This window comes from Rhinatrema bivittatum, chromosome 6 (assembly GCF_901001135.1).
Source record: "Rhinatrema bivittatum chromosome 6, aRhiBiv1.1, whole genome shotgun sequence".
NCBI lineage: Eukaryota > Metazoa > Chordata > Amphibia > Gymnophiona > Rhinatrematidae > Rhinatrema > Rhinatrema bivittatum.
In genome coordinates this window covers 297889804-297917575 of record NC_042620.1, presented here as the reverse complement: position 1 = coordinate 297917575, position 27772 = coordinate 297889804, and the positions used below count along the sequence as shown (strand labels likewise).

The window sequence follows — 27772 nt, the reverse complement described above, 5'->3', positions numbered from 1 at the left end:
ATTCATCATATTTTGGAAAATGGCGGGTGCATTGCACAACCCAAATGGCATTACAAGATACTCGAGCTGGCTGCCTCGCATATTGAAGGCCGTTTTCCAATCGTCGCCGCTCCGAATGTGATTGAGGTTGTAGGCCCCCTTCAGGTCAAGCTTTGAAAATATCTTGGCCCCTTGCAGCCTGTCAAACAGCTCTGAGATTAATGGCAAGGGGTAACGGTCTTTGATAGTGATTTCAGTCAGACCTCGGTAGTCGATACATGGACATAGGATACCGTCCTTCTTCCCCACGAAGAAAAAGCTTGCGCCGGCTGGTGATTTAGATGGTCGGATAAAGCCCTTCTGGAGATTTTCCTCAATGTATTCCGACATTGCTTTATTCTCAAGCGCTGAGAGAGGATACACCCGTCCTTTCGGTGTTTTGGTATTGGGCTTCAGTCTTATGGCACAGTCATAAAGCCTATATGGAGGAAGAATATCAGCCGCTTCTTTGGAGAATACATCCCTGAGGGATGCGTAGTGGGGCGGCAGTCCTGGAATCACTGGAGTCGTAGGCATGCATATGATAGGTGAGATCTCCTTAAGGCACTTCCCATGACATTCTGGGCCCCATCGTGAGAGATCCAGGGATGCCCAGTCAAATTTGGGTTGGTGTACTTGCAGCCAGGGTAACCCCAGGACAACAGGGGGCATAGCCTTTTCCAGTTCAAAGAAGGAAATAGATTCCGTATGGAGCACTCCGGTGCAAAGAGTAACTGGTATGGTTTCACAAGTTATGTTGCCCGGTAAGGGCTCCCCGTGAATGGAGGATAACAGTAGTGGATCTTTTAATTGATGAGAGGGATCTTCAAGTATTCCACTAAACGTCTGAGAATGAAGTTGCCTCCTGCCCCTGAGTCCACCAAGGCAGGAGTCTGAACCGTAACTGTCCGTATGTTAAGGAGACTGGGAGAGAGAGTGGAGGGGAGGATGTGGTAAGGCCTAAGTACAGTCCTCCTGCAGGACTTAGGACCGTCCGTTTATCTGACAAAATGGAGCATGTAGAGACATCATGGCCAGACTGATCACAGTACATGCATAGGCTGCGCTTCTTCCGAAATCTTCTCTCCTTGGAGGTCAAGTGTCCATGACCAAGTTGCATCGGTTCATCTGTATCAGCAGCAGAAGTTACTGGAACCATCCGAGGTGCATTGGTAGCACTGGCCTGTTTCAACCCAGGTAACACCTTAAGCTGGAGTTCCTTCACATGGTCCCAGAGTCGATGATCAATCTGAGTGGCTAAGGCTCCTAATTCATCCAGCGAGTCAGGTATCTGGTGAGTGGCCAGCTCGTCCTTCAAACGGGTATCCAGGCCTCTGCAGAAGAGTGTCTTGAGACATTTGGGGTCCCAGCAGAGTTCTGCCGCCAGAGTCTTGAATTCTATGGCGAATTCAGCCAATGATCTGCTGCCTTGCTTCAAGTCCACTAAAGCAGAACCGGCAAAATAGGTTCGTGCAGGATCATCAAAAATGGATTTAAACAAGTCCATAAATCCTTCTATGTCCTGCAAAATGGGGTCCTTGCATTCCCACAAGGTGGATGCCCATGACAGTGCTCTACCATCCAAGTACGAAAGGATGTATGTAGTCTTAGAGGTGCCGTAGGAAATAAAGATGGTTGTAAAGTAAAGTGCATGCAGCACTGGTTCAAAAAGCCCCGAGTCTTCTGGATTTCTCCGGAAAAGTGGATGGGAGCTGCCAGTGGTACAGCAGTCTTCAAAGTTACCTCCTGTAACTGACCTTCAAGGTTGGACGCTGTGCCTTGAACCTTCTGTGTGTGTAGTAGGGATGTGAATCGGGCTTCTGACGATTGAAAATATCGTACGATATTTTCAAAATCGTCAAAAATCAGGGGCTCCCCGAAACCGATAGGAAAACCCCACGAAATTGTTCGTGGGAGTTCTCTTATCGTTTTTGGGGAGGGCGAGAAAAACGGCACACAAAAATAACCCCTAAACCCACCCCGACCCTTTAAAACTAATCCCTTAGCTTCCCCCACCCTCCCGACCCCCCCAAAAGCTTTTTACAGGTACCTGGTGGTCCAGTGGAGGTCCCGGGAGCGATCTCCCGCTCCCGGGCCGTCAGCTGCCACTAATCAAAATGGCGCCGATGGCCCTTTGCCCTTACCATGTGACAGGGTATCTGTGCCATTGGCCGGCCCCTGTCACATGGAGGGAGCACTGGATGGCCGGCGCCATCTTTAAAAATGGCGCGCAGCCGATAAACAAAACCGCGATCAGGCCGGACGAAAAAAAAAAACATGATGTGAATCGGAACCGGAATCAGAACTAATTCCGGTTCCGATTCACATCTCTAGTGTGTAGCTGATGAAATGCTGCAGTAAGTTTCTCCAAGGCATCTTGCTGCTCTGAGATGTGCAGGGCCAAGCACGGTATGGCCTGCAAGGCAGAGAGTTGTGCCAGATCCATGGAAATAGGCCGGGTCAATGCAGTCAAGCCGGATCCATGGAATTAGCCAGGAACTGGAGTCAAGCCGGATCCATGGAGTTAGCAATCTGTCATAATCCGCTATGCAGATGGGAGGAGCAATCAGATAGGAGTAGCAATCTGATGTATTCCGTAGACAGAGCAGCAATCTGTTGTTATAGATTGCTGGAGAAGGTAGTGGGTGGATCCTTGGACCGGTGGCAGATGACCACGCCCCCGGGGGAAGATCCCAAGAGGGACAACCGGCTAGGTTTAGAGTATGGAGACAGATACACATTAGTTCTTTTATTAAACAGGACTTGAAACCACAGAGGTGGCAGTAGTGAGCTGAAGTGCCCGGCAGGGCTGAAGTCCCTCAGATACTGGAACAGCGATCCCTGGATGGCTGAGCTGTTGAGAAACTGTAGACAGTGAGTAGGCAGGGTATGCAGAGTACATGAACAGAACTTAGATGACAACACTCACATATTGGTCTCAGGGAACTCAGGAGCTGGAAAGGCTAGGTCCTCGAGGAGCGAGTACCTGGTTCCAGGGAAAGCTCTGAGAGAGCAATGGTAACTCACAATGATGTAGACATTGATGGCTTCCAGGCAGAAGAAAATCAGCAGATAGTCAGGAACGAGGGCCCTCAAGGAGCAAGTACCAGTTCCTGTCTGTAACCTGAAAAGCAAAGAGAGAGCGAAGCTCCCAAGGAGCGGGTACCTCTGGTAAGTCTGAGGAGGCAGACTAGCTAGGAGCATAAGAAAACCTTTCCTAGCTAACTCAGTTTGATAGCGATATCAGAGACCTTTAAATATAGGAAGCGGATGATGTCATCTCAGGGGGACGCCCCAGAGGTTCGCGCCCTTGCTGGTACTTCACTCGGAGAGCACGCGCGTGCGCCCTAGGCTTCAGGCAACATGGCGGATCTGCAGCGTCGAGCCGATCCGGGGACGCCGGAGGGAGACGGCAGGGAGATGCTACGGCAGCCAGCCGTCCTTCAGACCTGGAGGGAGTCACCACAGATGTAAAGAGGGCGGAGTGAAGACGTCGGGCAGTGATGGTCGCTACAACTGGGCCAACGTTGGCTTGTCTAATCTATTTTGCAGTGGCCACAACTCTTTTCATCTTATCCGTTGACAGGCTGTTTAAAGGGAGAATGAATGTTGATGCTTCTGAGAGATTTTGTAGTAGAAAGATTCTCTTAGCATATTAATGACAAAGGAAAATAAAAATCAAGTAGGCATGCACCATCAGCACTCTGTATCTTAAATTATCATCAAGTATTAATAATTGTTCAGCTTGTCCATAAAGGGGTAAATTCTGTAACATTACACAAAAGTTAGCTGGAAAATGTGCACATAACTTATTCCCATTTTCAAAGCAGACATATGCACCTAAGGCTACATTGAAAATGATCCCAGCAAAATTCTGCACACGCAATTACAACTGCTACTTAATGCATGTAGTTTTGCCAAAAGAATTTACATGCATACTTTTTTAAATTCCAAAAGTATGGATGTAAATCTAAACTCCAGCCTTACTCCATCGCCCAGAACACCTTTTTTTGGTGCATATAAAAGTGCAAAATCAGGAGTCATAATTCTTTTTATGCATACAAACCCTGGGCAATTTTATAGCAAGCCATTTATGAGTTTGAAGAGACCTCCTACCCCCGGTCTCTAGTAGATGTCTCCAGCTCAGGCTTTGGGAAGGCAGTTAGGAGGGAGGCATACCATTCCCTACCAGCACCACCTTCCAGGATGCTGGAGTGGTAGCTCCCACCTGAAAAACTGCAGGACGATATAGAGAACAGTGTGACACTCTGAGTTAGGCTTTGAAGGAAGAGGACTGCAAGTTTTGAAGTTTCCCGGTCTCCAAATGTAGGTCCCATGTTTCGATACCTAGGAGAAGGGGAGAGGCACTTCCCTATTCAGTTCCCATCTAGTTTGGAAGGGTTGTCTCAATGTGGTGGGAGAAAATTGTTGGAGAGGTTTTTTTTGTGTGTGTGTAGAATCTCTGTTCCTGCCTCAGAGGATTTCTCTCCCTCTTCCTGGAGGAGGGCAGGGAAAAGAGCTGTGGTTCCGGTCATACAACACACGGAGAGGCAGCTTGCCACAGAGGAGATCTCTCTGGGGTCTGGAAAAGGGTTTTGCTCCTTTTGGTTGGGAGTAATTTTTTGCCCGCCTTTCCTACCCAGGAGAAGGAGTCTAGGGTTTTCATCAGTTGCTGCTTTCCACCTGAAAGATCCAGTTGAGCAGCAGAGGAGAACAGGAGGCCCCTAAACCCTACTAGGTGCCTGATTTCCCCACTTGGAAGGAAACGTTTTCCCTAAAGCCTACCACCTTGAGGGCACTCATTCAGAGGAACAGAGCCAAGAATGTGTCCCTTGGAATTGTTTGGAGATCGACTGAGTGGTTGCCATCTGATTGACTCTGAAGACTTGTTTCAGTAAAGTTCTTTTTTTAACATGCCATTCGAGTATCCAGAGTGTACTTGGTACCGTGTTGAGAGGTTGCAGCGGGTTCATCAAACAATGAGTACACCTGGAGGGGGAGAGAGGGAGATATCCCCCCCCCTTTACCATGGGCTCTGGAAGTTCAGCCTCTCACCCCCTCCCCTCCCCCATTCATATTGAGGCCGTGTGAGGATTTAGCCCTGGAGCTGAGTGTGCCCCTTGCAGACTTCATGCTCCAACTCCAAAGCAGAGGGCTACAAGCATGAATCTGTGTTGTTTTATGGGTATATCATTGGCTGCGGTTTTCTAACGGGCCATTTCTGTGGGTGAAGCATCACTTTACCCACAGAAGTCCCTCTGAAAATTACCTTCAGAATGCTTTGGATAACAGTGATGTATAATTCTAAATCATCATCATCATCATCATCATTATTATTATTATTTAAGAAGCAGACAGAGATTTACATCTCCAATTAGTTCCAGCAGGAAGAAAAATCTCCCCAAATAATTAAGCAAAAATTGTAAATTTAGTAGCAGGAAAGATATGGATGATGGATGATGGAGGTTTTAATGCAAGACTGCTAAAGTCCTCAGGCCAAAAAAAATAGGCAAAAAGTAAAAATGAATTCATAGCAGTTGAGTTCTGTAGCATATTGCATCAGCAAGAGTAAGCAGGAGGTTCCTTCCCCACCCATCTCTGTCCTCTCATCTACACCTACCACTCCCAGGCTTCAAAAAAATATTAAACCACAAAACGCAGGGAGGGGAGCAGTGAAGGAGGGGGGACTATAAATAAGGTGATTACATCCAGATGTAACTCCTCTCTCTCTTCCTGCTGTGCATTGTCTAGCCATGCAGTAACACGGCAGAGGGAATGCTTGAGTGATCGCCAGCCTCCACAGCACGTGCTGTAGCTCCTAAGACAGATATAGCGTGTGGCATTCCAGTTCCACAAATCTACCTTAACTAGGATTAGGACAGGGCAGCAGCTAGTTGTACCCAGAAAAGCAAGCTGTAAAAAGCCCTTAAAGGGATGAGAGTGAGAGGAATATACTAGCCAGAAAAAGTAGCTGAGAGTTTGGGCCTGCAGAAATAGGTGCAGGGAGAAAATGGCGTTTTCCAGCCAACCATTACCATGAGGCATTTATGCTGCTCTTCCAGTTTCGGAAGCTCCTGTCTTTATGGAGGAGTAGCCTAGTGGATAGAGCGGCAGGGCTGAGAACCAGGGAAACCAGGCTTCAGATCCCACTGCCACTCCTTGTGACCTTTGGCAAGGCACTTCATCTTCCATCGCCACAGGAACGTAGATTGTGAGCCCACTGTGGACAGGGAAATACCTAAAGTACTGGAATGTAATCTGCTATGAAGTGCCTGAAAAGTGGAATATAGAAAAAATGTTTAAAAAATGTAATATTGCATGCACTTCCATTCACTCTGGTGTCACCTCACTGTAATAGCAATAAAGTGGCACACTCAGTACCATTGTGCAATAATTCAGAACCCTACCAAAAATGTACTAAGAACCTATAGCAAACATGCCATACCCTAACTGCCAAACTCAAACAATAACAGCCCTACCGATGCAAAGGCAACACTGCAAATATTACAGCAGCTCCTGAAACAAAAATACACAGGAAAACAGAAGAAGTCAGGCTGCTAAAGATCCCTTCAAAGAAACTACATGCTAGCAGAATACCTCACCTCAGTCACACATGCAAAAGACAGACAGACCCGTGTCAAATTCAGAATAGTGACCATAAAGTATAAATAGATACAGTACGTGCAGACAAAAACTGAACTGGAAACCACAACAAGCCAGACTGTATGAGGTGCAACAAAGGAAAAAAAGAAACATCACCATTCCCCATTAAACATCAAATGCAATCAAGAAATATAAAGCTTCAAACATACCAATAAAAAGCAAATGTTAAACAGCTAATGAATAGAACAACATCCAATAATTAAAAATGCATACAAAAATGTTTATAAAATTACCAAACATCAATAAAATATTTCAAAACAGCAGACCCAATTAAAACTAATAAGGATTTAAAAAAAAAAAAAATCCCCCCCTTTCCATACCTGGAAACTTTAGATTTCCAGTCCTCCTGAGATTGTCGTAGATCGGAGAAGGGCGCACAGATTTTAACCCCTATCTTACACAGACAATCTCCCTCCACTCTCTAACACACCCTTTATCATTCCCACACACAGATAGGCACTCTTACACATTCGCTCTCTCACACGCAGACAGACGCACTCTCTCACACACACAGGCACACACTCTCACTCACACACACACATGCATGCATACTTTTTGTACTTTTCCCTCTTTTTTTTTTTTTTTTTTGTACTCGGCATCAGCCATAGGAGATGGCGGCAGCCCCGCAGGGTCTCTTCCTCAACTGCTGGCTGCAGGAAACACCAACAGCCCTGCAGGGCCTCTTCCTGTGCCAGCAACTACAGGAAACACCAGTGATTCTGAAGGTCTTTTTCCTCAGCCGCCGGCTGTAGAGAGATGCCGGCAGCCCTGCAGGGCCTCTTCCTGTGCCGCTGGCTGCAAGACGTACTACCCGTGGCCCTGCAGGCCCACTTCTTTGCTGCCGTTGGCGCTGCAGGGGCCTCTTTTACTCTGTTAGTGGCTAAAGACGTGGAGACTCAGGGCATTGAGGAAGAGACTCGGGGCATGGGCCCCTTTGCCTGGTGTTTCAAGGACTGCTGAGCAGAGATGGGGGTCCACCTGTCAAACGGACATAGCATCTTCTAAAACAGATGGACAAACCTACTGGGGGGGGGGGGGGGGCTTTACTAGGGATGGTGATAAAGCCCTGAGGTAAGTAAAACATTTAGCACATGTAGAGAAATGGGGAAACATATTAGTGTCTGATCGTAGTACTGGCAACAAAGTCCAAGATCTAGAGGCAGTCATGGAAGAGTCTTTAATGGTTATAGTGGCAGGCGCAGAGATATGGTAGACTGAAGACCTTGGACTGAGATGTGGTTATGCCAGGCTATAATTTTTCAGGAAGGATAGAGTAGGAGGAAGAGGGGGGGAGGGGGGAGTGCCACAATATATTAAAAATAAATTACAAAAAAATATTAAAGCAACAGAACTGCGGGGGGGGGGGGGGCTTAAGTGGTAAGGAGAAGGCACTTTTTATGTATTTTATTTTTATTTTGAGTTAAACTGGAAAGAGAGAATGGAGCATCCATTTATATTATTTCACAGGCAGGGAAATGGACAGAGATTTATTTGCAAATATTTTTTTATGAAAGGGGAGGTGCCGTTGCTTGGTGATTTCAGTGTTGGTACATCCTGGCTGCGGTGTCGTCTAGAAGCAGGGAGCTCCTGCACCCTCTGCAACTGGTAACAGAACCAACATGTGGGGGGAAGGGGAGGCAATATTGGACCTGCTGCTTACAAATGGGGGGGGGGGGGGAGTTTCTGAAGTCATAGTGTGGGATCACCTGGGCTCCAGCGATCCCTGCATGATATGGTTTAGTATTAGAACACAGCCAGTGGCGATTCATTCAAAGGTGAGGCTCCTACACATCAAGAAAACTAACTTTAGGATGGAGGAGTCCCTCAAGTAATCACTAACTGGTCGGGGAAAGCTAGGGGAAATAGAAGAGCAGATGGCAAAAGTAAAAGAAGATATTGCTAGGGCAATAAGCTTTTTTTTTTTGTTAGGAAGGAGGGCAGGTCAGGCAGCTGGAAGTTGCTGGAAAGAGTCCACATGGGCTCCACAGAAGATGCAGCTGCTGCTGCTGCTGGTGGGTTGAAGGCGAGGAGAGAGAGTGAGTAGTGTGGGAGAGGAAGAGTATGTGGGGGAGGGAGAGCAGTGTGTGTGTATGAGTGGGCAAGTGTTTGTATGTGTGTGTGTAAGAAGGAGAGGAGTGAGAGAATGAGGAGTGTGAGTATGAGTGTAAGAATGAGCATGTATGCGTCAGTGTGAGAGATGAGTGAAGATGTGAGTGTGTTAAAGTGTGGATGTGAATGAGCAGAAAGTTTGTGCGCAGTACAGCCTCCGCCCTCCCCATTCCACCCCCTTGCTAACCGAGGACAATCTCAGAGTAACCGGAAATGAAACCTTCCCAGCTATGTTGCTAGGGGAGGGAAACTGTGACAGGGATTGTGGGAAGAGATGGGAGTCGTGGTAGATGGGAAGAGGCATGAAGGTGTGAAGGAGAGGGAAGGAAGTGACAGGAAAGCGTGAGACTAAAAGGGAATGAGAGAAGGTTATAAGCTGTGGAGAGACAGCTTGCTTAACCCATCTGGAGGAAAGACATACAAAATGTTAAAGAAATGAGAAGACAGGAAAATAAGGTTTAAAAAAGAGAAGGAATGAAGAAGCAGTGTGGAAACAGCAAAAAGAAGTGATGGGAGAGCATGGGGAGCGTTTGGTGGGTGAGGGACAAGAGCTGAGGGTGGGGACAAGATGGGTGAGGGACAAGAGGCGAATTTGTCTGCCCCCCCCCCCCCCCCCATGGATTTCCTGGCTCAGGTGCCTGGCTTCCCTTCCAGCTTAGCTACTGAATTCTGGCTCCTCCCCTTGCTCCTGACACTGCTCTGCCACTCCCTCCTGACTCCTCTTGCTGGTCCTTTACTGCTTGACCACTGGAGCTGCATCAGGTAAGCAGCCTGACGTGCAGCAAAGTGGCATGAGGACATGCTCCTGAATCCGTGGCTGCTAGTGCACGTCGGGCTCTCCTACTCAACAAGTGACTTCTGGGGTTTCCAGGCTGAAAGCAGGAACCGCGAGGCCCAACTGCATCAACAAGGACTGAGGAGTTCCCGACTGCTGGATTGGTGGCAGAATGGCCTGCATGGACCCTGCGGGCATGGATCTGCCCTACCACCAGTGCTTATGCCACGCGAATGCCGCTTTTCTTCCGAGAGATTTGATGCTTCCACTGTGTGACAGTCCTACTGCACTGAGTTACTGAGGCAACCCAGCACGGCACAAATTGATGCAGCAGCTGAAAAACCTGACAGCACGCTCTGTCCTCAAAACCACGGGAAGTGTCGCTTCGCAGACAACTGCAGCTATTACGGATCTATTTTATTTCCTCTGAGACCCACTGTCTGCATAATGGTTTAGGATGGAAAATATATCACTTTGCTGGAATGTTGTGGGGCAGCCTCTGTGAAAGATATTGCAGTTTTGGGGCCGTATGCCTGGTAGAATCCTCTAATTCGGAGTCAGCTTTTGTCTGGAGATTTGCAAACTGCATCTAGTGGAAACAATTATTTTAACAATAAAGCCAATGGAACATTCTAATGGGCATTTGCAGATTCTATTGACAACCCAGAAAAAGTAACTGCAGTAAAGAAAATGGAATAACAATATAAGCGCTCTATATAATTACAGTACTGATGGTCAGTTGCTTTATGAGCTCACACCAGTTCTAGTCCCATTCCCTTCCACCTGCTCACAGCTTATTAATAGATAGCAATTGATCCTATGGAAGTATTTCTATTAAGCAGGTAGCCAGGCATACAGAGTGCTTACAAAATCATGCCAAAGAACCTAACAGACTTGTATAATGGGTCTGTTTCAGGTGTGAGGCTATCAATGCACATGCATGCTTTACATTTCATTATTCATAGAGGTCTGAGACACATAAACAAAAATTAGACATTATTCTATATCAGAAATACCGGACTTTTTTTTTTTTTTTTTTTTTTTTTTTAGAGATGCATGGAAAATTGTGATCTACGACTGTGGACATCCTGCCTGCCATAATTAGATTTTTTTTCAAACTCACCAGTAAGAGGAATTTATAAGATCACCACTGCAGTTCATAATAGCAAGTGCCCAAGAGAATGGGGAATAAAATGGCAAAGTCCATGGCTGTACTGATCTCATTAGCCTTATTGCAAGTCATGGTTTTTTTTTTTTTCAGCCCATCAAATAGTTCACATGGTTAAGGGATCAGATGTACAAGTTTGGGAAAAATCCTTAAAAGTGAATTTTAAAAGCCAGGCGCATGCCAAAATGGGGGGGAATGTGCCCTCATGTAGGACATGCGCATGTCTTCCTGATTTTAAAAGCCGCCCACATGCGGGCACAAATCCCAGTGTGTGAATATCTCACATCAGACCAAAAAGGGGCAGAGGTGGGTGTGGTGTGGGCATTCCAGGACAAGCCAAGAGATGTGCATGGAAGTACCTAGGCGCCCCAGCACACGCCCAGATATATTTGAGTGCAGATTTACTTCTGCTATGGAGGGGGTGTAAGTCTTAATAAAACTATTGCCAGTCATCTCTGAAATGTTTGATGGGTCTGGGTTAACTGGGGGCAGTGCAGGCGCCCGGGGGGGGGGGGGGGGGGGGGGGGGGGGGGGGGGGGGGTTGGAGGTCCTAACTCTAGACTGGATGAACTGGTGAAACTGGTCATGACATGGACGCACGCCTGTTATAAAATTCCCTCACTTGCACGGTTCAAAGCTGAATTTACGTAGCTGTGCACGCGCCCTTGTAAGATAAAGGAGCATGCGTAGGTGCGCCAGGGCTATTATAACATGCTCGCAGGTGCGTGCAGGATATAAAATTGCCGTGTGTCTGGCCGCGCACCGACACACGTGCATATATCTGCGCCCGCACATTCCATTTGAAAGTTACCGTCTTAGGGGGGGTCATTTTCTACGCGGATCGCACGCGATAAGGGACGTCTCGCACGTGAAAAGTCCCTTATCGCATGCGATACCAAGATCGGGGTGCAGTCGGGGGGGGCGGCGTCATCCCCGAAAGAGGAGGAGTTGGGGCGGAACCGGGGCTGACGCCGCGAAGACTTTGCCAACAGCGAAAGGTACGCTTCTTTTTCGCTGCCAGTTTCGTGCCGAATAACTACACCTTTTATGGTGTAGTTATTTGGTGTGACGCCGGCAGCGATCGCACTGCGGAGGTGCGATCACTGCTGGCTATCGCAGGACCGCCCCCCCCCCGTTACCACCGAGTTCAATATGCCTTGCGGCATTAGAAAATCCAGCCCTTAGTGCATAGAGCCCTTTGCCTCTAAACTTCCACTATGCTTACCCTTTTCATTCTTTTTTTTTCTTTTTCTTTATATCATAATATACATCCAAATAAATACTTGTTGGGAAACAACATGAAAGAAAAGAAGTATATACATAATACACTAAACACAAGAAATGTTATAATCTGAACGTCTAACAAGACCACAAAGGAGTGGAGGAAGCCCAATGCCCAAAGAAATATTAACAATCAAATTAAGCCAACTACAAGTTGATGTTTCCCCTTTAATCTGCTATAGCGTCCACACTAGATAGGGGGCAAAGAGGCTCCTAGGTCTAGAGTTTGAGGGATATTAACCTGGGCCTGCCTCTCAGTAAGAAAAAGAGCCAAGTGGGAGGGGTTCACTTCTGGACTTTAACAATACATTTACAGGGAAAATTAAGGCAAAGCAAAGCTCCCAACTGTATAATGTCAAACCTCAGTGATAAAAATCTCGGCCTCTTAATTTGAGTCACTTTAGCAACATCAGAAAATACATGAATGTTAAACCCCCAAAAAAGAGCATCCCAATTGCGGAAAAACAATCTCAATAAATATTCTTGACCAGAGTCCAAAGCCAGGATCACAATAAGAGTAATGGGAGAGAGTCCTTCTTCTAGAGGTTTTTCTAAAAACGTAGTGAAGTTCAAAGCATCTTCTGAAGGCTTGCCTAAAACTCCAGTCTCCGCATTCCTTAAGCTTTTGATTAGGGAGGAATAAGCTTCTCCGGTATTTTCAAAACCTCCAAGAAATATTTTCTAAGCATTTAAACAGGAGACATCAAACGTTGTTTAAGAAAATTGATAATATGAATGCTTCATCTTCTAATAACATTTTCCAAGTTTCCCACTTTATTAATCATAGTGATGTAGCAATGACAGCAGAAAAAGAACAAATGATCCATCCTGCATTTCCTGATAATTCATACAATGCTGCTGCTTGAATGTGGTTTGCTTTTGGACTTGGCCATAAACGTAATCCTGCACTTTTTCCATAATGTCTGTGTATCAGTACCCTAGACCATAAAAGTCAGAGCCCAGCATTGGTTGTCATCTGAATCCAATTCCCCTTTTCCCCCCTGCTGTCGAAGTGGAGCCCAAAATCATGTAAGCTAATTGGTTAAGGATAGTAATCCCCCATTCCTTCTGTTAGGGGTAGCAGCTGCCACTCCATGCTGGTTACTCCCATGCATCCTCCTCTTAATTTACAACTCTAGCCTTTAGGGATTCACAATTTTATCCCATGCTTTTTTGTCTTCACCACCTCTTCCAGAAGGGCATTCTAGGCATCCACCACCCTCTCCATGAAGAAATATTTCCTGATGTTGGTTCAAAGTCATCCCCCCTGAAGTTTCATATCATGACTCCTAGTTTTTCTGTTTGCTTTTCTTCAGAAAAGATTCAAGGAAATCCAAGACGACCCTTAGCTGTGGTCCCTAAAGAAGCTTGTATTGAAGCAGTTTTGATTTGTAATATACAGTATGTACTTTTTGCATTAACACTACAGTTTGCTCTGTTGCAAACTGCCAGAGAAACCTTGTTGTTGCAATACATATTGGCCCAACTGCAGGGAAAGCTTAGTGATAGCTTTCCAAATCAAATCGAGAGTAATGATAGGGGGCTTAGGAAGAGCAAAAGATGGTACCTCAATCTCCAGTGTCTCCTCCTGAAGTCAATAACGGCCAAAACAGAAGAACTCGAGGCAGGGACCAGAGAACCACTCTCAGCCTCATAAGGATCCACAGGATACTCTGCACACCCATCTGTCCCGAACTGTCTCCTGATGTCATCAATATGCGAAGGCAGTACTCCTTGTTCCCCCTCCCCAGATGAATACGCATCGGGCTGTAGGGAAGTGTGATGCTGCTGCAGAGACAATGAGGTGTCTAGGTCTGGTGCACAAGGAGGCAAACCCTCAGTTTCCTCACTGTTCAACAACTGCTCCATGGAGGTTTCAGAAGAGAGAGCCATGCAAAGGAGATGTCTGTCCATGGGGCCCATCAGAGTTGACATAACCTTGTCCACCTGGTAACACTGAGCCTTGTCCTTCTTTTTACCCATCAAGAGATTAAAAAAAAGAAAAAAAACCGCTACAAACTTGAAGAAATAGGGAAGGCAAGGAACTACATCACATGGACTTCAGCATGTGGCCATCTTGGATTCTGTTGCACTCAACCGACCGTGGCCATCCTCCACAGCCCAAGCATGCCAGGCCGCCGCAGCGCAGCTAGGCCAATGCTGTCGCTGCCACTCAACCTTGCACGGAGCACCCTAGGCACGTGCGCGCCTGACAAGAGGGGATTTAAAAGGCCCCCGGTGGGAAATCCACTGCAGTGTACTCAGATGACATCACTGAGCCTGCAGTATATATAGCCTGCCAGAACACTCCTCCAGCTCCTCGCAAAGGTAGTCTCCTTTGAAGAAGTGCAGTGCCTCTGCATTCCTGGTTCTTGTTTCCTGATCCTTGTTTCCTGGTTCCTGATTTCACTGTATGTTGTTCCTGAGATCCTGTGGTTTGTCTTCTGAGTTCTTGTCTTCGTGGTCAGTCTTCCCTTTAGCGTCTCTTCTCACTCCTATATTCTCTCGTCCTCCTACCTCCTCTTCATTCCTTATCTTATCGGATTGGACTTCTGGCTTTGACCTTAGATCAGTCTTCTGGCTTTGACTTTGGATAGGACTTCTGGCTTGACCTTGGATTGGACCTTGATGCCGTTTGAGCTCCGCCTGCCACTGCCAGACCACTGCCTGTTTACCGGTATTGATTGAACTATACCTGCCCTGACCACTGCCTGAACCGTGTCACGAAGTAAACTCCGCCTGCCTCAGACCACAGCCAGACCAGACTCCGTTTGCCTGCTACCTGATGAGACCGCTGTCTGATCTGACTTCGCCTCCTCCTTTGTGCTGGCCTGCAAGATCTACTATACAGTGGATCTTCATCTTCACAAAGGCCCATGTCTAAGTCCAGCTGGCCCCAGCACCCGAGGGCTCAACCAAAGGGGAATGAGGTTTGGTATTGGTGAAGCTCCAGTTGGGCATCTGCTTTAGCCAGCTACACCTGCCAACAGGCTCCACCCTGCAGGTTGCACCAATTCTGCTTCAGCCTAAGGGTCCACTTCCACAACAGATTGCCGAGGCTATGGGCACAGTGGATGCCTTGGGCATTCAGGCCATTCTAGGCCTAGCATAGAAGATCCAGCAGAAGCAGCAGTTTCTTGAGCACCTGGCGGGCCTATGGAGCAACTCAGTGCCCACCTAAATACAATGGTAGCATCTGCTGCTTCTTCACCTTCTGCAGTAGCTGCAGCACTGCCAGTTGTACCTGCTCCACTCATGTTCCATTTTCCGGCTTCGCCCCAATATGCAGGGGATCTGAAATAGTGCCGAGGGTTTTTGAACCAATGCTTCATGCACTTTTCTCTCCAGCTGGCACTGTTCCCCAATGATGCAGTCAAGACCACTTTTGTGCTCTCTTTATTCTACCAGAAGGCCTTGGCATGGGCCTTCCCATTATGGGAGTGATCGGTTCCTCTTCTCCAGGATATATAATGATTCATTAAGGCCTTCATGCTTGTCTTTGATGAATCTGGCCAGCTGACCATGGTGGGTTCAGATCTCCTCCACCTACATCAGGTCTCCTGAACCCTGATGGACTATGCATTTCAGACCAAGGCTACGGAGCTGAACTGAGGAGAGAACAGTCTCCGTAGAATCTTTATGGAAGGCCTATCTTCATGAATAAAAGATGAGCTGGCTGCTCACAAACTCCCGAAATCCTTGGATGGCCTTATTGATCTGGCTGGGAGAATCAACCATTGCCTCCAGCAATGGGCCAGGGAGCTCTATTCCATGTACAAGCTGGTCATGTTAGCTTTCTGGTTTCAGCACCCCATTTTTCCACCTCTGGCCTTTTGAGTTATGTAACGCACCTACCGTATTTCAGAAAACAATGAATGAAATCTTCAGAGACCTCCTCTACATTTGTGTCGTCTGTCTAAATGACATTCTCATTTTTTCTAAGAATCTCAACTCTCTTCACCTCTGGCATCAGCAGCAGTCCAGGCTCGTTCCGAGGAACCGATGAAGCTTGGCCAGGGACGACTTGCCCATGAGGAGAGGCAGCGACGATGCCAAATAGAGCTCTGCTTTTACTGTGCTGGGTCTAGGCACAGACTCGAGCAGTGCCAGTGAAGCCAAGAAACTACCAAGCATAAGATCTGGTGGGGAGGTGATCCTAGGCTTCACAGCCCCAGCTCCTCAACTGGTCCTCCTGGTGACCAATACCCAAGAGTTTACCACCCAGACCTTGGTTGATTTTGATTCTGGGGGAAAATTTCATAATGCAAGCCCTTATCAACTCTTGCAGCTTCCTATCATCTACAGGTAGACCCTTTGATTATCTTCTCTATCCACGGAGATACACTGCCTGGCTGGTTTACTCTCTCCACAGTCCCTTTGACCATACAAGCCCGTCTTCTGCATGTGGAGAGCTTGGTCATCCACATTATTGATAAAGTGGTATACCCCATTGTACTGGGCCTCCTATGGTTACAACTCTACTCTCTGCAGTTTGACTGGGCCATGCCACAACTCTCCTTCTGGAGCCCCTACTGCCACAACTCCTGCTTTCAGTGAGTGGAACCACGACTTCATTTTCCCTTCTCGACTGCCCTTGTGGGGATGCTGATGTCTTCTCTAAAAAAGAGGTGGAGACTTTGCCCTCCCATAGGGTCTAAGACAGTCATTGACCTGCTGCCTTAGATCCTATGCTGGACAACAGATAAACAGAGTTTATCTGTTGTCCATCCAAGAACCCAAAGCTACGACTGAATATATCAAGGAGAACCTCAACTGGGGTTATATTCAGCCTACCTCCTCAGCCATGGCTGGCTTCTTCTTTGTTTCCAAGAAGGATGGCACCCTATGCCCATGCATCAATTACAGAGGGATAAATGTAATTACAAAGAAAGATTGCTACCCTTTATCGCTCATCGCAGAGTTATTTGACCATCTCCAAGGATCCAGAGTCTTCACTAAGCTAGATCTCCGGGGTGCCTATAACTTAATATGGATTCGGCCTGAGGATGAGTGGAACACAGCATTCAGTACATGAGGAGGGCACTATGAGTACCTAGTAATGCCTTTTTAGTTATGTAATGCACCCACCATATTTCAGAAAATGATGAATGAAATCTTCAGAGATCTCCTCTACATTTGTGTTGGCTGTCTAAATGACTTTCTCATTTTTTCTATGAATCTCAACTCTCTCTGCCAAGATGTACATCTAGTATTCCAGAGATTGCAAGACAATAAACTGTACATGAAGCTAGAGAAATGTCTTTTTGAAAAGGAGAGTCTTCCTTTCCTAGGATACATTGTGTTCAGCAAGGGTTTCCACATGGACCTAGTACAGTACCTGAATGTAATCCACTTTGAAGCACTGAAAAAGTGTGAAAAGCGGAATATAAATCTAAAATAAAAGTATTCAAGAATGCCTGCAACCAACTGGTCTATGCTCCCTGCAAACATTTGTAAGCTCTGCCAACTATTACTTGCATTTATTCCCAACTACTACACGATTGCGGCTTCACTCACAGCACTCACCCAGAGAGGAGCTAACACCAAAGTCTGACCATCAGAGGCTATTTCCATCTTCCAAAGGTTGAAAGACACTTTCCTTCAAAAACTCTGCCTCCATCGTCTAGATCCCACTCACCCCTTTATTGTAGAAGTGGATACATCCACCCTGGGGGTAGGAGCGGTCCTGAGTCAGCACTCGGATAAGAGAGTTCTTCATCATGCTCTTTCTTTTCACTGAAATTATCCCCTGCAGAGCGTAATTATGTGATCTGAGACGAGAGCTTCTGGTCATTAAGCTCACTCTTGAGGAATAGCATCAATGGCTCGAAGGTGCTCAACATCGCATTATCATTTATACTGATCACAAAAATCTGGAACATCTCCATCAGGCTTGTCTTATTGGATTGGACTTCTGACTTTGACCTTGGATCGGACTTCTGGTTTGCAATTTTGGGTAGGATTTCTGGCTTGACTTCGGATTGAACCTTGACGCTGCTTGTCCTCTGCCTTTTTACCATTATTGATTGAACTCTATCTGCCCCAACACTGCCTGAACTTTGACACTGAGTAAACTCCGCCTGCCTCAGACCACAGCCAGAAGCAGACTCCGTTTGCCTGCTACCTGCTGAGACCGCTATCCGATCTGACTTCGCCTCCTCCTTTGTGCTGGCCCACAACATCTACTATATAACAAAGCTTTACAGAGGCCCATGCCTAAGTCCAGCCAGCCCCGGTATCCAAGATCTCAACCTAAGGGGACCATGGGCTGGTATTGGTGAAGCTCAAGTTGGGCCTCTGCTTCAGCCAGCTCCACCTGCCAAAGGTGGGGACCTGCAGGTTGCGCCAACTCCACTTTGGCCTAAGAGCCCACTTCTGCAACAGATGCTCTTCAACCAGTTTCTAATCCAATCCACTACCTTCATTTAAATCTTTTTCTGTGGTATGAAAATGTAAACCAAACAGCAGATAAGAAAAAAAGGGGGGAGGGGAGCAATTGGAAGTGTTTTTCATCTAGAGATAGCCATGCTTCTGAAGAGTGTCGGTAACTTGCATTTCCCATGTAACATTTTCATCAGTTTCTGTCATTAGTTTCCAGTTGACATAAATAAAAAGTGTTTTGTTGAAAATGTATGTAAAAAACCTATTCATTAGTTTTAAATGAAAATTTAGTATTGTCTTTATTGGTTACGTGTGAATTACAATTTTTATTACGTTTATTCTTGCACTAGAAAATGTAGCCTATTGCAATGCTGCCTGCATAGCAAATCATTTCCAGAATATTAGTGACACATACTATCACTCTTTTCTTGATTTATGTTCAAGTTATATCATCCTCCATAGCTAAAAGTAAAGGTGAGATTAACCATTGTACAGAAATCATAGGACTAAATGTTTTCCAGGAAAAGTGGGCTGCTTTGGAGGTTGTCACAGCTCTTATTGTACCAACCGAATGAAAAGCTGATAAGCATAGACGTTACTCCACCTTACTTTTCAGGGTTTCATAGGATCCTTCTCCGGTTGTCTTTAAAAACTTGAATCCCGATGCATAGTAACTGTGGTAAAAGCATGCCAGCAAGCAATGGGCTAGTTGAACTAGCAAACGCTAGAGACTCTCAGTCCAAGTATGATTCTTAGCTGCCAAGCCTTTGAGGGGTGGAAGGGTTTGGGCTGTTTTCACCTCTGCACGGTGCACAGTCAGCGGGCAACGCTAAGCACCCTCACGTCATGTCCGTGTACTCTGAGCATTACCCAGAGGACCATACACCCTGAAAGCATTGTTCAGGAACAGAATTCCAGCTCTGAGGAAGGAGAATCCTTTCATGTTGGGTGATTTGTTTTTGTTTTCGTTTTGGTTTGTTCGAAGAGCAGACAGGATGGAGCAAAGGGGAGGAATGAACAATGGGGTGTGCAAGGTCCCTGCCCGCCCAACGAAATAAAAGGGCAAGTGCTTTGCAGCTGGCCACAGCCCATTCAAAAGTTGCAGTATAATTTGAAAGCCAGTAGGTGCTCGCCAGATGAACAGGTCAGCCATGGATGTTTTAATTAGGATTTAGGATGCACTGAATCGCAAATAATTTTACTATTTGATTGGACATTGAGTAGCTGAAAGTGAATTCTGCAAATGTGATGAAGTTCAGAACTCTAGTGAAGATGAGACAATTCAGATATGAAAATATCCTTCTATGTTGGCAACATATCATTCAGTTACAGCCCTGGGAACTGTGCTGACCAACAATCTGTCATTTTCAGCAGAGCTCTAATAGGTAAAAATAAAATATAGAAATTAGAGAAAGGGAACAGAATCAAATAGGAGATGCCCCTTCTTGCAGGAGGTGACTTGATTTTAAGCTTAAATGGCTGTGCCAATGGGGCTGAAGGGTCTTAAGGTACGTTTGAGAGACAAGATCCAGGCTCCATCCTGGAAAGGATCATTATTACTGCAGCTGTGCTGACTCTGGCTGCGAGCAGATTATCATAGCCAGAAAAGTCAAGCCCCTTTAGCAGACGGAGAATGTAGATGTTTTTCAAAGCATGCCAATACTTTCTTTCAGTATTTACTGACTGGATGTGGATGGAAGAAAAACGTTTGGTTTTTTTTATTATTCCTTTTCTGGCAAGGGATCTCTAAAGTTAAAGATAACTGATACCAAAGATTTATGGAATTCTCTTGTTCCACATCGATTTTGGAAGCAAGGAACCAGGATATTAACAGCAATAATATGCTGCCCGCTAGTGCTGGCATTGAACCAGAAAGGAAAGTTCCTTTATTGAAGAATTATCATTGTGCAAACAAATTCTGAAGTTTAGGGAACTAAGAGCTTGCCAGTGCATGAATGCAATGAGAGACAGCTGTCATTTAAGATAAGAAATTTTACATTTTCCAGTGAGCCTGCTGTGAAGTTTAGGATAGAAATTGCCTGTATTATCAGATGATCCCACTGTCTACTGTAGTTGTCAAGTAAAAACTGGCAAGTTAGGTTAAATCTGGACCTTCGACACTTAATTTTCCAAAAGACCTATGGATCTCGACTTTTAGCAAGCATTGGGCCAGCAAAATAGAGTTTAAATTCATTGTCTAATGATTCACTGACTTAAACTTGCACTGGAGTTTTTAACTACAGTGTCCCAGGAAGACCAAACTAAAATGCCATCTGCAATGGTTGCAGCAGTGATTTGTTTCTCCTTTGGTGGCTCCTAGGCATTGTCTGGATATGCCAGCTATTTGGCTTCAAATGCCTAAAATCTATTGCTTGAGAGATTGGTTTGGTGGCAGTGCTGTGTAGAGGACCTGGGTTTGATTCCTGGGTCAGATCTCCCATTTTTACAGACTGGCTGAGGCAAGGGATGCTGCAAAGGCGGTGTTAAAGCCAGTAAGGAGGAGGGTGTCCCAGTCATCACGCAACAGTGACACCTAGCAGCCAGATTTAAGGCCCATGATTGCAGAGTCCCTGGTACATGGCCTCCAGCCAAGGAATGTCAGTGCAGTGATTCGGCTTAGTGAGTCGGGAGAGGGATATGAAATAGGGAGCCCTGGCTAGTTGTGAATGAAAGCTTATGGCTCATCCGACTGCTTTCCAGCTCGGTGTGTGTGTCACTAGCCATTGCTGGAGGTACAGAAGGGCAGGGTAAGAGGCATCCCCATTCCCCCATCCCTTCCCTTCCGTGCCTGCCAGGTATGCAAAGACTCACACTCTTTTTAACAAATTCTCAAAATATTAGCTTCCCACTTCCACAGATCTAGAAAATGGTATAGAAAATAAAACAAATAATGGAAAAAAAGTCACCCCCTTAATACAGGAAAGGACGATTTGACAGGGGATTTAAAAAAAAATAAATTTGGGATTCGTTGACGTAGACTTCTGCTCCTTTTCTGCAGGTAAAAATAGAGCTAACCCACCTAAATCAGCCATACCCAGAGGTGGAATATTTAGCCATCAAAAAGTACGCTCCTCCTTTCATATGTTTTTGGTCTCTTAAGGTTGGGTTGGAAACTACAAGAGCTCTGTTCAGTTTTTAAAATGTATGTGTGCAGTAGGCATGCTGCCAAAATGCACACTTTACGCCATCTTTTCAAAATGTACATGTGTGCTGTTAACCACACAAGCCAATCTTCTAACCCATGTACATTGGTTTGAAAATCGACATACTTTTTTGTAGGCTGACAAGCATGCACGCATACAGTGAAAATGCACCCCTTAATTGTTTTGTTTGCCAAAAAAAGGGTTGAATATTAATTTGCTTAACTACTTCTTGCTGTGTAAAGTGTTTTCCTTTGTGCAAACTGATTTATGATACCTTTATAAGATCAAAACAAAATCTTGTATTTTGATCCAGTCTAGCATTATTACACAATATTATAAATCAATGCACACACAATAAAAAACAAACAAACCACATGCATTCTACAGCCTTAAAGGTATAGACCCCAAATCCAGTGTCACCACTGAAAAGAGCAACGTTTAGGGCATGTTTTGATATGTGCATATATTTGGGTGTGATTTAACAAAAGCTTTAGAAGCATTTCAGAAGCTCGAGCAGAATGACGTAAGGAAAACTATTGTGGGCTTTTTGTCTCCACTGGATTTATTTCTCCTTTCTCCTCTAAATCATTCTGTAAATGATGCTGAAATGTTTCTTCAGTGAGGCTTAGAATTCTTTCATGAATGACTTGGAATGTAGTCTGTGCTTCTTTTGTTGAAGCATTGCAGGCGGAGATTCGGCACACTGTCATTCCTTCCCTACCAGCTGGATAATATTGTTAGTGATCCTATTACTAAAGGAAAAAGCATAGCCAGCAATAATGCAAACTCTTGAGAGACTACTCTTCATTATTGCTCCTTGACCAAATGCAGAATTAGGTCCCACCTAGACTTCTCTCTGAAAGGGGACCAGACATTAAAGGTTTATGGTGTTGCCAGGCTAGTTTAGAGGGAGGCCAGTGCTGGCCAGAGGCTAGTCAGCAGGCGTTGTTACCACTGATAGCCTCTGCAGCGCTCCATTCATTCCGCAGACCCGTCACGCTTCTTTTAAACATGCAGAGTTATGTAAATGTACGCCACCTGCATGCACTTAATCTGTACAGGGGAGAGCTTGCGCTCTTCCTTCCTATGGACTTGTAAAGATAGAAAGGACACAAAGGTTTTTATCCTTTTAGTAATGAACAAAAATGAGGTACAAATCTATGGCAGCAAAGTGGCCCGGTGTTGCCACCAAGAATGTTTAGTCCAGGACTTCCCGAAATTTTAGCCAAAGTGACCCCACTTTAGCACTTGAAAATTCACACGACCCCAGAGGACGACCAAAACAAATCAGCAGGATGGAGTCCCCCTCAAACAATCGCACCGCACTCATCCTCCCCATGCTCCAGTTTATCCCCTCTCTCAACCTCCACCCTCTCTAGTCAATCATTTCTCTCAACCTCTACTCCTTCCCTCAATCTCCTTCCCTCCAGCAGACCCATACTTCCAGCTAATCCCCTCTTACATCCACCAGTTCCTCTCACCATTCCAGCCCATCCACTTTCTCACACCCCCTTCGGCCCTTTTCATATCCCCCCAGCTGATCGTCTCTCACCCTCAAGCCTTTCTTATAACACCAACTGATCCTCTGTCATCGCCCCTTCTCATCCCATCTCCCATTCCCATTCTCATCTCACTCTCATCCCCATCCCCTCTCTCTTGCCTCCCAGCCTCCCATCCAACTCTTCTCTCACATCCTCCAGATCCCCCCCCCCTCCACCCCAGCTCCTGTCTTACATCGCCAGGCTTTCATGCACCCTCTCTCACAGCCAGTCACTCTCTAGCCGTTCCATCCCTCAAACCCCTTCTATATTTGAACCCCCCCTTTCAAACAGCCCCTTCTCTAAACATCCCACTGGCCAGGGTCAGCAAGATCAATTTCATTTGAGTCCCGGGACAAAGATGGATGACAACTGGTGAGAAAAGAGGGCAAGCTGATGACAGGAGCAACATTGTTTTCTTGGATATGTTCAGTGATGGGTGAAAAGAGAGGAGCCATGGCAATCTCCACTGACCCGTGCACACTCAGTCCTTACCTCCCCTCTCTTCATGGCTGGTCCCAATTCTGATTGTGATCAGCAAGCAGCAGCAGCATTAGAAATCAACGTCACTGTGCAGCATGCGAGGCAGTACAAACTCCAGGGCCTGCAGCAGCCCCAGTCCCTCCTCATGAAGGGCTTCCTGTTTCCATAGAAACTCATGGGAATGCAGGACCACTGCAGGGCCTAAGAGTGCATGCTGGCTCACAGGCCCATGCTGACTTCCACTAATAATGCTGCTGCTGCTGGTGCCTAAAAAGGGCTGCCATTTGAAGCACTTGTTACCCTAGCTGAAGGTTTTGTGACCCTATTTGTAGTCTCAACCCTCAGCTGGGGAAGTCCTGGTTTAGTCACTGGAAGACTGCAACTGAGAGCCAGGGTCACTATCAGCAGCATATCACCAGCTGATCTCCAGTAAAGTAACTACTCCTACTCCTAAGCATTTTGGTATCTGTACACCTGCAAACTGCAGATATGAAAGCAGGACTACAAGTTCCACAATGTTTCAACAAGGAAGCTTCAAAATCTGTGTAACCCCTGGGGTAGGTGAACCCTAGTAACTGTCCCCAAGGACATACAGTAATAAAATGGATCCTATTTGATCGGTTTTCCACAGATAGCTTAATCTTCTGAGTGGTCCAGGGATGGCATGGCTTCAAGTTATCTGCGGAGAGTGGGAAGGTAACTTGACCTTCTTTTTCACTTTCCCCTTTCCTCTTTAACACAGACATTGTAGTGGCAGTCATCTGGCTGACAGATATGGACATTGGTTTCCTCTACAACTCATCCAGTAACTTTTACTCTTGAATAATGTCTTCAAATCCTCAAGGAAAAGGAATCCATTGACCTGTACACTGCTTCTGGGCTTTCAGGAGAGAATATAAGGTCACCAAATGTATCGCTTATTACTAGTAAGTTTCAGAGTCTCAACAGACTGAATACATGAGATTATTAGAATAGGAGGGATAGAGAAGTTTGGCATTCCCTAATAGGAGCGGTCATTGAGATTATGTGTGCTTACCAAAAGTCATGATATCACTTGACTTTGGGTTCTTTTCAGGCCTCTTTTTTTTTTTAGAGCGAGGTTCTTGGACTGCCTGTCCTGTTTCCTACCCTGAGATGGCTGAAGCCCGTGATCAGGGTGCCCACACCTTCAGGACTTGAGAGTTTTTTCTTGGGGGGGGTCCAAGAGTGGATTCCAAATATATCTTGAAGATCCAAGGAAAAGGTCCCTAAGAAGAGGGGAATTAAGCTTATACTACTGTTCTCTCTGAGAGGGATTTCTTCAGTGTTGGGAAAATAAAGATTAATCTTTGTGGGGAGTAAGAAGGAAGACTGGCTTGCAAGGAGTAGCTTTCACCAAACTGCTGCCTATAGGGAAGCATCTGCCAGAGCTGAAGTCCCCAGTTTCTAATGAGAAGGAGTCTGCATCCAGGTTTGCAGATACCATTGGTCAAGTGGCCCAAGGAGGGTCCCTACTGCTAGAGTGGGCAGATTTAACAGTGGCTGTGATTTTTCTTCTGTATTTTGATTTTCTGTATCATCAATGTGCACTAAGCAACGTCACTTGTGATATATCCCTGCAATCAAGTTTCAATAAAAGGCTTTATTTTGAAGAATGGCCAATGTATGCCTATATGGTTGTTGTGCTGGACTATTGCAGAAGATCTCTAGACAATCCCTTAGGGCCTTGATTCGCCCGCTGCATCCTGTACATGAAGGGTCTTGGAACATGAGATCTGACCTGGCCCATGATCTCCCCCATGAGCATCTGCTGCCGAGGAAGAGTTGGGGCAGGTGTTGCATAGAATTATAAGAAATTGCTTTTCCCCTCCCAACAATGTATGGCATTGCTGAGAAGCAAGGAGCAGGAGCACCAGAATGCAATATATTTTGCAGGTACGCAGGTTTGAAATTAATGAGTGCTGTAAATTAAATGTTATGGCTTGTGCATAAATTTCCATGGTAATGTTAAACCTTGTCATTCCTAAGTGTGTTAATTTCTTAGACTTAAATTGTGTCTTTTTAGGCTGATTAAGAATTGGATGTCATTTGTCACTATTGATTTGTTAATTAATTGTTCCTGTGTCAGGCACAGACTTTGAATAATAATTGTCCACACCACACATTTTAAGTCTGTCTATGTACAAGTATGGATGACTCCGCCTCATAAAACCTTGATTACAAGATGGTATGATTCTGCATGGTCCTTTCCTGCTCCCCTGAAGGCATTACTGTAAGAAGGAAGGCTTACATCCACATTTATTATATTTTGTTCAACTAAAAACGACCTTTACTCCACTATCAGTGATGGAACATTCATTTGGTTCATTGAGGTGGCAGGTCCCTGCTTCTAGTGGTTATACGGATTACAGCATGTGATAACTGAAGTGATAAGGAGCTCCATTATCTGTCATCTTGCGAGAAGAATCAGTGTTTCAATGTTACTATATGGCACCTATGCTGAATGATCACTTCTTATACTGAAAGTATAAAATCATAGAAAGATTGGATGAACTCTTGATGTCCCCATCTGTCCCAGTCTGTCTCTCTGGCTCCAGGCAGATTCACTCTATCATCCCCAGACAGATGTCTGTGCAATGTGCTTTTTATAATCTTCAGCGATGCAGACTCCATTACATCCCCGGCTAACTTTTATCCAGCGCTCAACTACTCTTCCAGTTGGAAAGTTCTTTCTGATGTCTGCCCACATCTTCTGTTCTTAAGACCAATTTGGCCGGTGGAAACGGAAAATAACTGATCTGCAAATATCCAAGATACATCTAACTCCAAATTGTTCTCAGACTGACAGTCTCCTTTCTTGTTGCCTGCTTCAACTATTCCTCTTTCCACAGATGCTCATCATCACAATAAAAGAACACCCACAAACCCACGGGTGATTCAGGGGGTGCAGGAAATCCCATAATTTACATTCTTTTTATGAATGGCTCTCATTCTGTAAAATGTTAGGCCCAGGAAAGGTGTAAATAACTTAGTTTACCCACAGCCCATCATGCCTCTATACTCTATATTCTGAGTGAAAGCGTGACCTACTCTTAAAAAAACAAAACAAAACACAGTTGCAGCAATCCTGATGATTAACATTGTGCATTTTATTGTTTCAGTCTAGTAAAATGATTTTAAAAAAAATTATGAAAAGATAACATAAGAACCTGAGAAGTACAATGCTGGGCCAAACCAAGGTCCATCAAGCCCAGCATCCTGTCTCCGACCATGGCCAGTCCAGGTCATAAGTACCCAAACGATCCTGAAAAATTAATCACCCTAGTCAAAAGTTTATTTTAAATGATAAAAATAGCTACCATCTAAGAAACTGCAATGATACTTTAAATGTTCTTCTGTTTTACTCATCCACACAGCAGTTCTTTGCTTCTATCTCATAATGAAAATTCAAGTAGACACTTATTAGGTTTCTTTTGATCACCAGTAGCAGGAAGTTATTCAAATTCACAAAACTTTACCAGGAGCAGAAAAATGTCTAGTACTTTAGTACCAGCTCTGTTGGTTTTTCTATAAAATCAGTAGATAAAATCTAGTTACTATTGGCAACTGGTAGACACAAGCTGACAAATGTTTACTAAAACTTCAAATTAGATTTTAAAAAAATTCAAAGTATTCTGGATGCAAGTAGAGAGATCCTCTGCAATTGTCTCTGGGTGACCTTGTCTGGGATAAGTTACTTTGCCTCCCTTGCCTTTAGTTTATCCAGTGGTAATTGGGTTAATAGACATTTTCCCTCTGCCATTCTTGCTTTGGGAGTTCTCTTGCAGTCCAAGGGCTAGAAATGCATTGGCAGCCTATTCATCTCGCAGAGGGGCTGCATGTGATTTTCTGAAGTAATAAACTATAAAGGCATTGGGATCTTGTGCAGATGAAAGGTGCTCTATGAATACAAAGTATTATTACTATGAGCATGGTGGAGGGGGATTTAATTCTAGCTGAGTTGGATTGGAAAATGCAAGATGAATCGTCTGAATTCAGAGCTGTTGAGGGTGTCAGGGCACTTTCACTTTTAATGGACCACCTGGGTGGAAGGTATCCACTCACTGCCCATTTTTGGCTGAAGGTCAAACCTGGAATGAAACAATAGCCTTATATTATCTGGTTCCATAGTTACAATGCAAAACCAGTCTAATACTACAGCCTGTAAGTGACTCTGAATGGATTACTTAGGGAT

The 27772-nt window shown here is 45.3% G+C and overlaps 1 protein-coding gene across 5 annotated transcripts in view; it reads left to right on the top strand.

Moving 5' to 3' along the window:
* The window catches only part of TNMD (tenomodulin), a 204720-nt gene that overhangs the window by 71908 nt on the left and 105040 nt on the right, over nt 1–27772 (top strand). The window lies entirely within an intron of this gene.